At 44.8% G+C, this 14,283-nt stretch overlaps 1 protein-coding gene across 4 annotated transcripts in view; it reads right to left on the bottom strand.

Annotated features, from left to right (window-relative positions):
- LOC138799513 (uncharacterized) overlaps positions 1-14,283 on the bottom strand; it is a 36,350-nt gene that overhangs the window by 11,281 nt on the left and 10,786 nt on the right. Inside the window, exon 1 of one of the 4 annotated variants that reach the window (XM_069980804.1) lies at positions 7,073-7,146. The exons of 1 other annotated variant lie outside the window; for it this stretch is intronic. The gene's annotated coding sequence lies outside the window, so the exon portion shown is untranslated. Of the gene's footprint in view, positions 1-1,229; positions 1,250-2,489; positions 2,564-7,072; positions 7,147-14,283 lie in introns of those variants that run through there. 2 more of the 4 variants (XM_069980805.1, XM_069980806.1) reach the window with 2 other exon arrangements.

Raw genomic sequence — 14,283 nt, 5'->3', positions numbered from 1 at the left:
AATGGCAGTTATTTACTGTTATATGGCAGCCATCCACTCAATTTCAACATTGTGTGAACAGATCCTTTCTGTGTTTTTAATCCACTCCTGGTTTTGGTTGCAATATGAGGACCACAATACTGACTGAAATATACGTAGTGTGAACCCAGCCCTATGGTGCGTTTACACAGACAGATTTATCTGACAGATCTTTGAAGCCCAAACCAGGAACAGACTATAAATAGGGATCAGGTCATAAAGGAAAGACTGGGATCTATCCTCTTTTCAAATCCATTCCTGGCTTTGGCTTCCAAAGTCTGTCAGATAAATCTCTGTGTGTAAACGCACCATAAGGGCCCTTTTACATAGAAAGATTATCTGACAGATTATCTGCCAAAGATTTAAAGCCAAAGCCAGGACTGGATTTGAAAAGAGGAGAAATCTCAGGCTTTCCTTTATGACCTGATCTCTGTTTATAGTCTGTTTCTGGTTTTGGCTTCAAATCTTTGGCAGATAATCTGTTAGATAATCTTTCTGTGTAAAAGGGCCCTTACACTGACCTGTTATAAGCAATCTAGTGATTGCTTATCATAGTCCCATGAGAAAATAAGGAAAATAATTTGTTAAAGGGTAACTATAGTCTTGTATCCTGTCAAAAAACCAATTGCTGCACTCCCAATGCAGGCATGCTTTTCCAGCAGCGCAGTTGATTACACGCAATGCAATTGTAATCACTGACTGTGCAGCCGGAGTGTGCCTGTATCACCAGTATGGCGGGAGCACAGCAGCAGGTTTTCTGACACCTGCTAAAGATTATAGTTTAAAAATTCAAATCCCACCTTTTTTCTATTTTCCAAATTAATATGCCTGTTGTGTCAGGCCTGCCTTCCTGCAATAAAACAGAAAATACTGAAATTACAGGATACATTTGTGTCAGTTGTTCAAAGGTGTCAGTGATCATTCTTGTGATACTGTTTAGTATTATACCTGCACCCATCTGGTTTGGCTGAAAGCTCTTTCTTCTGGCCCCTTCCCTAAATACTCAGGCATGCATGTCTTGACTTAGCATGCATGTGTTCTCAGTAGGCAGACGGGCTTATCTTCCCTTGAGAACAAAGTCCAACACGCTCGACACTTATTTCCTCCAGGTGAGGGAGAGTCAGGATACCCCATACACATTAGATCAGGGGTGTCAAACTCAAATACACAGTGGGCCAAAATAAAAAAATTGGACAAAGTCGCGGGCCAACCTTGATAATTATGGAAGCGCAAATTCCTGGCACTGTTAGAGCAGCGTGCGTTGTTGCTGGCACTGTCAGTGGTGTGTGTCTCCAAGCCACGTGCACTATGATAAATGACATGATAAATTGCTATGACATAATTGAACCCCAACCCATATAATAGCCAATCCCCCCAAAAATTGCCCCACATATTAGCCAGCCCTTCCAATAGTGCCCAAATAGTAGCCAGCCCCCCAAGTTTCCCATATAGTAGCCAGCTCTCCCCCATAGTCTCCTATAGTAGCCAGCCCTCTCCAATAGTCTCATATAGTATCCAGCTCTCCCCAATAGTTTCATATAGTAGCCAGCCCTCCCCAATTGTCTTTTATAGTAGCCAATCCTCCCCCATAGTCTCTTATATAGTAGCAAGCCCTCCCCCATAGTATGTTATATAGAAGCCAGCCCTCCCCATAGTATGTTATATAGTAGCCAGCCCTCCCCAGAAGTCTCATATATTAGCCAGCCATCCCTATAGTCTCATATAGTAGCTAGCCCTCCCCAATAGTCTCTTATATAGTAGCCAGCCCTCCCCATAGTCTCTTATATAGTAGCCAGCCCTCCCCAGTAGTCTCATATAGTAGCCAGCCCTCCCCAACAATCTCATATAGTAGCCAACTCCCCCCCCCCAAATAGTCTCCTGTAGTAGCCAGCCCTCCCCATAGTCTTATATAGTAGCCAGCCCTCCCTATAGTCTTATATAGTAGCCAGCCCTCCTCCATAGTCTCTTATATAGTAGCCAGCCCTCCCCAATAGTCTCATATAGTAGCCAGCCCTCCTCCATAGTCTCTTATATAGTAGCCATGGCGGGCCAGATGTAATTAAAACTCTGAATTGCCTGGTGGGCCAAAAATAATGGCGCCCTCGGGCCAGAGTTTGACATGACTGCATTAGATGGTTGTCTGGTCCTATCAATGGCTTGCGCCAACATTTTTTTAAAGGAGTTATCCAGCGCTACAAAAACATGGCCACTTTTTCCCCTACTGTTGTCTCCAGTTCAGGTGCAGTTTGCAATTAAGCTCCATTTACTTCAATGGAATTTCAAAACCCCACCCAAACTGGAGACAACAGTAGGGGGAAAGTGTCCATGGTTTGGAAGCGCTGGATAACCCCTTTAATGTATTTGTCCATCTTTATGCAATGTATCCCTTCTGGACAAAATCTGCAGATTGTCTCTGGACCTGCAAACAGAAGCAAGGCATTTGTATATTAACTATAAGGACAGAAACTTACTGACTACAATATGGATGTGCACTGTATTACAGATGGAAATTAATGCACAAATCTAATAGTCCAGTAAATCTTGCTGCTTTTCCTCATCTGCAGTGTCCGTGTCTGTCACCCTGTGTCAGAGACAAGAAGATCACACCGTGACTCACCACAAGGGGATGGAGGAGTGTCCTACATGTTCTAGGCTACCGGTACACTGCTCACTGACTTCTCTGTAAGCTCAGCAGTAAATGATACATCCCTTATGCTGTAAGTAAGTTTCATGATTTTAGTTTGCTTAATAGGGAAATACTACACAGATAATAAAAAATGCTTCCAGGCTTGCTGCCCGCACAACATGCACTGACAGGAACAAGACATCCACTCATTTTAACGTAGTTATCCGCGGCTATATTCTTCCAAAAACAGCACCACCCCTGTCCTCAGGTTGGGTGTGGTATTACAATTCAGCTCCATTGACTTTAATTAGAGTATAGGGCTAGAAAGGAACAAATCGGCGCACCATGGGTGATGAGCGACAGTATTGGGATTAGTAGTGATTGTGAAGAATATGCTCACCTGGTAGTGTTACGCTAACAGTACAACACCTTTAGTAGCATGTAGGCAGGTGGCCTTGGTGCACGGCGCTCCAGGTCATCCAGCTAGAAATGTATTAAGGTAGTGGAATGAACCACTGCAAAAAGGAGACTCCAGGCGCACCAGAGGTACAGCATCAAACGGAAATGAATAATAGTCCTTTATCGCCTCATTCGCAACACGTTTCGAGGTACATAAACCTCTTTATTAAGTCACAAGAAGTCTATACATCTGAGTTAGTAACAGTTACATTTAAAAAAAAAAAGCACGCCACAGCCGCAGGTGGGGATCCTGCTTCCTGCAGTGTAACCCTAGACAGTCCTGATCAAAATGCAGGAGAATAAATCAATAAGGACTTCAAATGGTGTCTAACACCTAGTTAGAATGCATACATTTGGTAATAGTCATTATATATGTGTTTCTAATGGGGGTCATGTGTTCCAGATCACACGATCGGCTAAGTGACAGGTAAACAAACCCCATTGTGAATAATATGTCAAATGTTACAGATAGCGTAGATCATGTGTGGAATCTGTTTTAGTAGCCGGAATAGCTGGGCATGACAGTCAGATGTCTGCTCTGAGTGGCTGCTGACAGATTCTCACTGGGCTCCAGAGGGCACAGGGTTAATGCTGCAGCCCGCTGGTAAATAATTGGTGCAGAGCGACTTGTGGGTGATTATTTAAGGTCCCAATAGATAGAAAGCTTCAATAGATAAAGAAGCTGCAAAACGATAGACATGGGGCATTCGGATAGAGTGGAAATATGAATTGATGGTGAGCGGTCACCACCAGATAACTGGGCTGGATGCTGTGCTGCAGATCAAAGGGGGAAAAGAAAAGGATATTTGTAAGTAACAATTAAGACCTCTGGCATGAATGTGAGTTATGCTGCGTTTACACAGAACGATTATCGTGCAAATTTACACGATAACGATCAAATTCGAACGATTATCGCACATGTAAACGCAGCGAACGATCAAGCAACGAGCGAGAAATTGTTTATTTTGATCTTACAAGAAGTTCTAAAATCGTCGTTTGCAAAAAATTCGCAGATCGTTCCGTGTAAACAGTCGTTCACCGATTTTACCTATGTGCGAGATCGCAAAATGATTTTTCCGTACGATATATCGTTCAGTCTAAACGCTGATTGTTGTAAAAAAAACATTGTTCTCTCAATATCGTTAATCGCACGATCGGGCGAATTATCGCTCCGTGTAAACGCAGCATATGACATTGTAACATTTGGGGTATTTTGGTACATATGTATCAGTATTAAGCAATAGCAGTGTATAAAATGCATAGATTGTGTCTAATGCATATTAAAATCAGATATAAGGCAATGGAAATCTTTGTATCCAGATCAGAGAACCCAAACAGAAAGATGACTAGAAAATATATAAATAGGGAGATATATAGATGAAATATGAGATAAAAAAGAACCATAAATTTTTATATAAAAAATCCAAGGCATATAGCATAACTTAGTATGACAATAGTATATAGTGTACAGTATAATGTACTCTAGTAGTATATGGAACTGTGGTACTGAAAGGGAAAGGAAACTACAGGGGTGTATACAATAGTTAGTATATACCTACAATCCAAGGCATATAGCATAACTTAGTATGACAATAGTGTATAGTGCACAGTGGTATATGGAACAGTAGTATATAGAACCGTAGTACTAGAAATTATACTACTGAAAGGGAAGGGAAAAAACAGGGGTATATAAAATCATTGGAATAATTGGTAGGGTAGATGTTAATTTCATAGGCCTTATTGAGCCCTCCTGGGGTCAACTTATTTTATTCGTAGATCCACTACATTTCACGTTGTTTTAAATCTGAAAACCACTTGTTTTTACCTGGGGGGATTTGTTTAAAGGGGCATATTGCTAAGTTGTCAAACTGGTGGTTATGGGACATTAGGGGGTGTCTTAAGACACTATGTTTAGAGTACCCATTTGTTACAGTTCATCAGTGTTTGTTGATTCTCATTCTTAAAGGCTTAGTAGTACGCTCGATGTACTGAAGCCCACATGGGCATGTGAGAATATATACCACATACTCCAAGGAGGAAAACTGTTCTTTTGTGCTTTTGCTGATTTACGTCGTTGTGGTAATAATATTACTGCAAGACTTGCAGCGATGGATAGCGCATTTTCTGATACCTTCAGATGTTGATTGTTCTATAGATTTAGGCTATGTTCACACTACGTATTAGACCGGCTGTTCCGTGACACCGGGGTCACGGAACGGCCCGTCTCTGGCCAGATCATCTCGGCCGGTACTTAGGTACCGGCCGGATGATCTTTCCGGCCGCAGAGCTCTGATGCGGGCGCATCAGTGTGCGCCCACATCAGAGCTTCCCATAGCCCACAGTGAAGCGAGCGGCCGGAGCCACTCGCTTCACTGTGTGAACTGACAGGTCTTTCTGCGGACGAAATTCACTGAATTCCAGCCGCAGAAAACTGACCTGTCAGTTTTTTCCGGCGCCGCACAGATCCCGGCCGGAGCGCATACGATGTGTGTACGATCCCATTGCACACAAGGCATTGTCCACACCGCAAAACTACGGCCGTAGTTCTGTGGCGAGAACTACAGCCGTAGTTTTACGTAGTGTGAACATAGCCTTAAAGTTGAGGTGTAGCTTACTTGGTGGCTTTTAAGAGTTTAGGTTTTTTAGGGATGACCTGTTTTAATAAAGAATCAATTAACAGGAAGTTCCAGCAGATTCCGTCGCTCTTACCCACTCGCGGCAGTGCACATCTCCGCCCACCCATAGACACCAATCTATGGCCTGGCCTATTCTGCAGTCCACCGAAAGAATTGACATGTCAATTCTTTTGGCGGAAAGCGAAATTCACCCGCCCATAGAATGGTGTCTATGGGACAGGCAGAGATGTACGCTGCCGCAAATGCTTGCGAGCGACGGAATCTGACAAAACTTATCTGCACAGATTCCATAGCGTGGACCCACCCTAAGATTGAGACATTCCTTTTGGTTGAGGCTCCTAGCTCGGTGTTTAGCTGACTCTACTATCCCCTTAGGATATCCCTTTGCTAAGAATTGAGAAGTTAGGAGTTTGAATACCGTAGTCAGAATCTTTCGAGTAATTTTTGCGTATACGCTATAATTGACTATATGGGATATTCATTTTTGTCTAAATAGTTATTTTTTAAAGTAATGTCTAGATCAAGCTATTCTAACTTAGATGGAGAAATTAAAGGAGAATTCCGGGGTCTGTTCAAAAAAACCAATCACCAAATAAACAAAGGATCTTTTCCCCCTTTGGAATAGTAACAGTTTGAGCCCCAAATCGCCACTCTAGGACCCCCACATCGCCTGTTCTGGTTATCAGCTGGTCTCTCCACACTTCCTGTCAGAAGTCCCAGCCCCTCTTCCTTGCTGCTGTACCTGTCACGCCCACTGTATACTCCCCTCTGCTGCTTGTCCAGCCCACTCAGTAAAGCCTTGCTCTGTGTCCCACCCCCTGAATGTTACCAGCCCCCCTAATGCTTAGCCTGTAGTCCTGCCACATGCATTCTCTGTGGCATCACTTGTAGTGTCTAATGTACACTTTACAATTCAGCAGGTACTATACACAACCCCCCTCTCCTCCTCTTCTGATCACAGCACACAGTGTCTTTATAGTGTGCCTACACAGCCTGTCATGTGTTGTTCCCCCAGCAGCCCCCATCCCTTCTCATCCCAGCACACACACAGGCTCCCAGCCTCCTCCAGCCAGTCATGCTGTATCTCCCCCCTGCAGCACAGCTCCTCCCGTTCTGAGCACAGCATGGAGCTCTCAGTGACCCTGCTCCAGCCTGCCATGCTCTCTCCTTCCCCCCAGCAGCCCCCACCCCATCCCTTCTCATCCCAGCACACACAGGCTCCCAGCCTCCTCCAGCCAGTCATGCTGTATCTCCCCCCCTGCAGCAGAGCACCGAGCTCTCAGTGACCCTGCTCCAGCCTGCCATGCTCTCTCCTTCCCCCTGCAGCCCCCACCTGTCAGCGTTCTGGTCACAGCTGACACGTAGCTCCCAGCCTGCCTGCTCCAGCCCTCCATCGTGCTCGCTCCTCCCCCTCCTCATCAGCATTCTGATTGCTCTACACAGAACGGGTGCCTCTACACAGGAGGGAGGCTTCTGTATGCATATGTATGAGGCTGGGAGGCGTGCCAGCAGCTCATAGGAACGCCTGCACAGTGACGTGGTCAGCCCTACATCACGACCCAAGCTGCAGCAGGGACCCTGCACTCGTCGTGACGTCAGCCCAGAATGCGGAAGTAAGCCACTTCCGGCAGCTGGGGACACAGAGAAAAGTCTGGTAAGGGGCTATAATCTGACATGAGTGTACATTAGGAACTTATATAACTTTTTATGTGGGGAGGAAATGGGGGAAAAAAAATTTCACCGGACTTCTCCTTTAAGGCTGAGAATGTGAGGCCTCGTTATTTTCATTTAGTGTAGATATTTTGCTTAGGGCTCAGTGCCTTCCCAGATGAAGATCGAATCGTCTATATAGCTTTTGCACAGACAGATGTGTGGGTACCACATGGTGTTGTTGTAGATATATAGTTCTTTAAAGCCCCATGTACAGGTTCGCATTACTTGGTGCCAATCGGGTGCAATTGAAAGTGATTCCATCAAGGACAAATTATTTGAAAATATTAGAATATTAGGATGAAACATCAAGAATGATCCAGAGACTGTTTGATTGCCAGGGAAGATGTTGTATAGTATGGATTAGGGCAGTGGAGTCTTTTAGTTTTTAATTTAAAAGCATGGCTTTAAAGGATTACATCTATATTATCTGATAGATTACAAGTTAGTGACTGGATACCTGCTATGATGAGATGACCTGGAGGGTGATTTGGGTTTTTATGGATTTTTCAACTTTAGAGACAGTCTTTGAGAGTGCCAGAGTTATCAGTGCAGTCAGTTTGATAGGTTGCAGGGTCTAAGGTCTGATAGGTCTAAGGACCAACTACAGTGGTACCTTGGTTTAAGAGTAACTTGGTTTAAGAGCGTTTTGCAAGAAGAGCTCACAGTTTTTCAAAATTGTGACTTGGTTTAAGAGCATTGCTTTGGTTTAAGAGCTCCTGGTATTGGGTGGGAGCGTGAGTGGGGGAGGGGCATGGCCTGCATAGCGGGGTCTACAGCACTGTACTCAGACCCAGGAAGTCTCTCTCACCTTCCAATTTATAGCAGATCCACTTTAGGCTGGGGCTTGCATTGGGGACAGGACTGTGGGGGTAATCTCTTTATAGCTGTAACCCCTCTCTCCCCGGACAGAGAGTGCTGTTATACTGTGTCCACATCTGCCCTGCTCATTCCTTCATACTCCCTGCAGTCTCTGTCAGTCCTTGTGTTTCCCATCCTCTCCATTCCTGCTATAATGTTCCTGCACTCACACTTAGCTATACACACTGCTGCTATAATGTGCTTGCACTCACACTCAGCTATACACACTGCTGCTATAATGTGCTTGCACTCACACTCAGCTATACACACTGCTGCTATAATGATTATAAAATGATTTTGGGGTGTGGAACCAATTGTCTACATTTTAATGATTTCTTATGGGAAAATTTGCTTTGGTATAAGAGTGGATTTGGATTACAAGCACAGTCACGGAACGAATTATGCTCGTAATCCAAGGCACCACTGTATTACTTTGCTTGAAGCAGAAATATACAAACATAGAAGATTGTCCGCTGAAAAAGACCACTACGTCCATCTAGTCCGCCCTTTTAGTATTTCCTTTCTTATTATATTAGGATATATATATGTTTATCATAGGCAGGTTTAAAGTCTTTCATTGTAGATTTACCAATCACATCTGCTGGAAGTTTGTTCTAGGCATCTACTACTCTTTCACTAAAGTAATATTTTCTCATGTTGTTTCTGATCTTTTCCCCAACTAACCTCAGACTTTGTCTCCTTGTTCTTGAAATAGTTTTTAATTAAAAAAAAAAAAAAAAAACTATGTCCCTCTTTAAGTATGCCAAACTTCTAAGGAAGGTTTTGGCACTTTTTTTGGTACACAGTCACACAAATTGGGCCACAACCTTTTTTCAAATCCAGTGGAAAAGTGTCTCAAAAGCATCTAAAACCTATAACAAATGATAAGAAAACTTTTGACACTTTTTAAACAGAATTCTGGTGCGGACCCAATAGTACATTTCCACCAATAGACTGCTCAACTGCATTGGTTGAGGAACACCAGGGTATTGGCTAATTCACAAAATAAAAATAGCAGTTCGATCCATTAAAGCCATATGCAGACACAAACACACACACATAGCAGACACACAGCACCTGACGGGCCCCTTTGACTAGAAAGGGTCTATTGGGTCTCCACCATAGTACAGCTTATTGGACACATAACACAGCATGCTGTGCTATAGTATCAAGAATTTTTTGCTCTAGAATCTGCAAGTAAAAATATCTATGCTATGTGATACATATGCTTTATTTTAAGTGGAAGGCTAGGGATGACAGATGTGTCTAAATTATAAATCAGCAAATCCCTTTACAAACATTGCACAGGCAGCATGAAAAGTATCTAACTGGCTGAAAGCTATATACCATATATTAGACTAAAGGGGCTGTCTGATGCAATTAATGTTAAAGGAGAAGTCCGGCCAAAATTATTTTTTTATACGTTATTACTTATGGAAAGTTATACAATTTTCTAATGTACATTAATTATGGGAAATGCTCATATACTGTTATTTCCCTTAATTTAGTGTATCAGGAAGTATTAGAATTCTCTCAGAAGCAGTGACATCACAACGAATGGTGTAATTCCTATGGAGTGTCCAGCAGGGGGGCACTCTATATATAGAAGTCAATGGGGGAGATTTATCAAAGGGTGTAAAATTTAGACTGGTGCAAACTGCCCACAGCAACCAATCACAGCTCAGCTTCTAGCTCTGGTGAAAGGAAAGAGGAGCCGTGATTGGTTGCTGTGGCCAGTTTGCACCAGTCTAAATTTTACACCCTTTGATAAATCTCCCCCAGTGAGTACCATTGACTTCTATATATAGTGCGCCCCTGCTGGACACTCTATTGAATCATTTGATGTGAATGTAATGTAATGTTATGTACTGTGCTTTGTGATTGAATACATTTATGGAATACTTTGGGGAGCAAGTGTCCTTGCTCCCCAAAGTATCCCATAAATGTATTCAATGAATACATTTGCAGGGCACCGAGCAGGGAGGGAGAGAAGTGCAATCTACCTCCCCCCTCCCTCCCTGCTTGGTGCTGCGCACATATACACAGTACTACTCCCCCATTATATGCAGATAATGGGGGAGTAGTACCTGTGCTATCTATGCCCATCATATCGCCGCCGCCGCTGCTCACACAAGGGCCGCTCTTCATGCCCCCTACTCCTCCGCTCACCCTCCTCCTCCCGGCTTCAAACTAACTATCGCGCCGCTGCACCGCCGCCCGCGCTGCTGACTCCCACTATCTCGCCGCCGGCCGCCGCTCTCTGCTCCTGCATGCCGGCCGCGTCAGCCCTCCCCAGCCCTCCAAACCCTTCCGGCCGGGGTGGGGGAGGGCTAACGTGGCCGGCATGCAGGAGCAGAGAGCGGCGGCCATCGGCGGGATAGTGGGAGTCAGCGGCGCGGGCGGCGGGGAGTCAGCGGCGCAATAGTTAGTTTGAAGGAGGAGGGGGCATGAAGAGCGGCCCTTGTGTGAGCGGTGGTGGCGATATGATGGGCATAGATAGCACAGGTACTACTCTGCAGATAATGGGGGAGTAGTACTGTGTATATGTGCGCAGCACCGAGCAGGGAGGGAGGGGGGAGGTAGATGGCACTTCTCTCCCTCCCTGCTCGGTGCCCTGCTAATGTATTCATTGAATACATTTATGGGATACTTTGGGGAGCAAGGACACTTGCTCCCCAAAGTATTCCATAAATGTATTCAATCACAAAGTACAGTACATAACATTACATTACATACACATCAAATGATTCAACAGAGTGTCCAGCAGGGGCGCACTATATATAGAAGTCAATGGTACTCATTGACTTCTATATATAGAGCGCCCCCTGCTGGACACTCCTTAGGAAGTACACCGTTCGTCGTGACGTCACTGCTTCTGAGAGAATTCTAACACTTCCTGATACACTAAATTAAGGGAAATAGCAGTATATGAGCATTTCCCATAATAATGTACATTAGAAAATTGTATAACTTTCCATAAGTAATAACATATAAAAAAATAATTTTGGCCTGGACTTTTCTTTTAAATAGGAGCAGACTGGCTTAAAAAAATAAAAGGAGCATTATTCACCCCCCCACACACACACACCCTCAATCAGCTGTCATTTCAAAGCTCACTGAGTCCTCACAAGTAGAGATGAGCGAACCTGTCGAGGTTCGGCTTCTGACTGCCGCTGTCTGCCCGCTCCGTGGAGCGGGTGGATACAGCCGGAGGACCGCCTGGAAAACTGGGATACAGCCTATGGCTATGGCTGTATCCCAGTTTTTCAAGCGGTCCTCCGGTTGTATCCACCCTCTCCACGGAGCGGGCAGAACCTCGGCAGGTTCGCTCATCTCTACTCACAAGTCTCTATTTCCAGGTTCCCTCTAGGCACACTATGTATTGAGAAAGGTCCCCTAGAAGTAAAGATCAGCATAAGTAACCATCAAAATGGCATTGTATTGGTGAAATTACTGATGTCTCCTGAATACTTGTCCTGCTGCACAACCTTTTAAAGGGGTTATCCCATGGGTCTCCAAACTGCGGCCCTCCAGCTGTTGCAAAACCACAACTCCCATCATGCGTGGACAGCTAAAGCTTTGGATTTGGCTGTCCAGGCATGATGGGAAATGTAGTTTTGCAACAGCTGGAGGGCCGCAGTTTGGAGACCCATGGGTTATCTAGTGCTACAAAAACATTGTCACTTTCTTTCTGACACAACACCACTCTTGTCTCCAGTTCAGGTGTGATTTGCAATTAAGCTCCATTCACTTCAATGAAACTGAGCAGCAAAAACCCGCCCAAGCTGGAGACAGGAGTGGGGCTGTCTCAGGAAGAAAGTGGCCATGTTTTTGTTGCGCTGGATAACCCCTTTAATGTCAACTAGAGCTGCCAAATTCTGTGGGACTGGTCGACTCTCCCAGCAGCAGGTGTTGGTGTAGAACAGGATACTATGGTCAGATTTCAGTGGGCCCATTCCTTTAGTTCTTAGGGCCCTTTTACACAGAAAGATTATCTGACAGATTATCTGCCAAAGATTTGAAGCCAAAGCCAGGAATGGATTTGAAAAGAGGAGAAATCTCAGGCTTTCCAGTATGACCTGATCTCTGTTTATAGTCTGTTCCTGGTTTTGGCTTCAAATCTTTGGCAGATAATCTGTCAGATAATCTTTCTGTGTAAAAGGGCCCTTAGTGTTGTCTGACAGCAGCTTTTTTCTCCCCTTGCTCCATTCTGAGCACATACATCTTCAGCTAGGCGGAGCGCACACAGGTATTGAGCAGTATAAAGAAACAGTTGTTCAGTCAATAGTTATCTGAAGATATAGCCAGCTTTAATGTTCATGATAGTAGTTTAAAGGTGTCTGGAAAGGAGCAGATGATCCTACAGTCGATGCCTATCGATAACAAGGCAGATGTTTAGGGGGAGGGTAATGGGAGCTAAAGCTCAAGAGGTTCATAGTAGGCTGCTCCCAGCTGAAATGGAATGATTTTTCACTTCACTGAGCAGCATATAAGATTTCCCATCCTTCCAGGCAGACACTGCACTGTACTAGAACGGAGGACAGAGCAGATGTAAGTACCAATAAATAACTACATTTTATATAGAGGGTGCAGGGGCTAGCAGGCTGCTGAGGAATCTACAAAAATACATCTATATGAGTATATAGCTATATCCTCAGGAGAGAAACAACTTGCAATACAATCCAGCATTTGTAGCGTGCCAGTAGCCAGGATCCAGAATTTACATGCAGCACACCAGTAGCTCCAACTGTAATAGCTATTCATTCATCCCTATCAGAGAAACGTCACTTGCAGCAGATTCTGCAGCAAAGGAGAGATGCTTTAAAAAGCTAAATAAAATAGTGAATGTGGGAGTATGCAAGTGATTTTGATGTGTTTTTAAGTGTTGGACTTAAAGGGGTTATCCAGCGCTACAAAAACATGGCCACTTTCCCCCTACTGTTGTCTCCAGTTTGGGTGGGGTTTTGTAACTCAGTTCCATTGAAGTAAATGGAGCTTAATTGCAAACTGCACCTGAACTGGAGACAACAGTAGGGGAAAAAGTGGCCATGTTTTTTTAGCGCTGGATAACCCCTTTTTTTAAAAAAGAGCCGGGACGAAGGTGGCTAAACATAACAACCTGCACTTACCTCCCTGGCTCCAGCGCAGGGGTCCGCTGTCCCCTGCTCTGGTTCCTGATTCCCCAACTGCCAGTCAGCTGCCGAGGCTGGACCCCGCTGCGGCCGCAGACTGGCTGAGCGGGCCTGACACGTCATGACCCTGGTCCCAGTTCAGACCAGGAACAGGCCAGGGGACCAAGAACTGGAGTGGGGGAAAGAGTACCCCTGCGCTGGAGCCAGGGAGGAGGTGGCTGAACATAACAACTTGCACCTAACTCCCCAGCTCCAGCGCAGGGGTTCTCTGTCCCCTACTCCGGTTCTTTTGAAAAAAAAAAAAGGCCAACACCAGACTTTAAGGGAATTTTGTATTAATTTGTCTTCTTCTGTCCGTTATGCATTAACCACTGCTAAGAGGTTGTTTGGGGAAAACTAGAACTTTGCATACTGCCTCCCTGTGGCATAAAAAAACTAATGTGCTAATGTGTATGGCTCATTTGTTGTTTTATGCCACGAGGAGGCAGTATGCATAATTTAACCCCTTAAAGTGACACTGTCACCCCCTTTGTGCATTCTGACTTCTCTACACAGATGCAAAGGGTAAATTTAGCGTTTTTCATACCTTATTTTATATCATTCGTCATGGTGCTTGTTCAAGTAAAAAATTATCTTTTATCAACTGCAGATTGTGTTAAGTGGGCGGGGCCTCGCGGCATTAGTACCAATTAGCCCCGCCCACAGCGCACCAGTTGGTCCCGCCCTCTTGAGGCCCATTGGTGGGCCGACCTAGAGGGGGTGGGGCCTAGACCTTTAGGCCAGCCTGTTCCAATGGCCGGTGAGGGGGGCGGGCCAACGGTGGCATTGTGGGCGAGTCTAA

This window comes from Dendropsophus ebraccatus, chromosome 8 (assembly GCF_027789765.1).
Source record: "Dendropsophus ebraccatus isolate aDenEbr1 chromosome 8, aDenEbr1.pat, whole genome shotgun sequence".
Classification (NCBI taxonomy): domain Eukaryota; kingdom Metazoa; phylum Chordata; class Amphibia; order Anura; family Hylidae; genus Dendropsophus; species Dendropsophus ebraccatus.
Note: the sequence above shows the minus strand (reverse complement) of the source record. Positions and strands in the feature narration are given on the sequence as shown.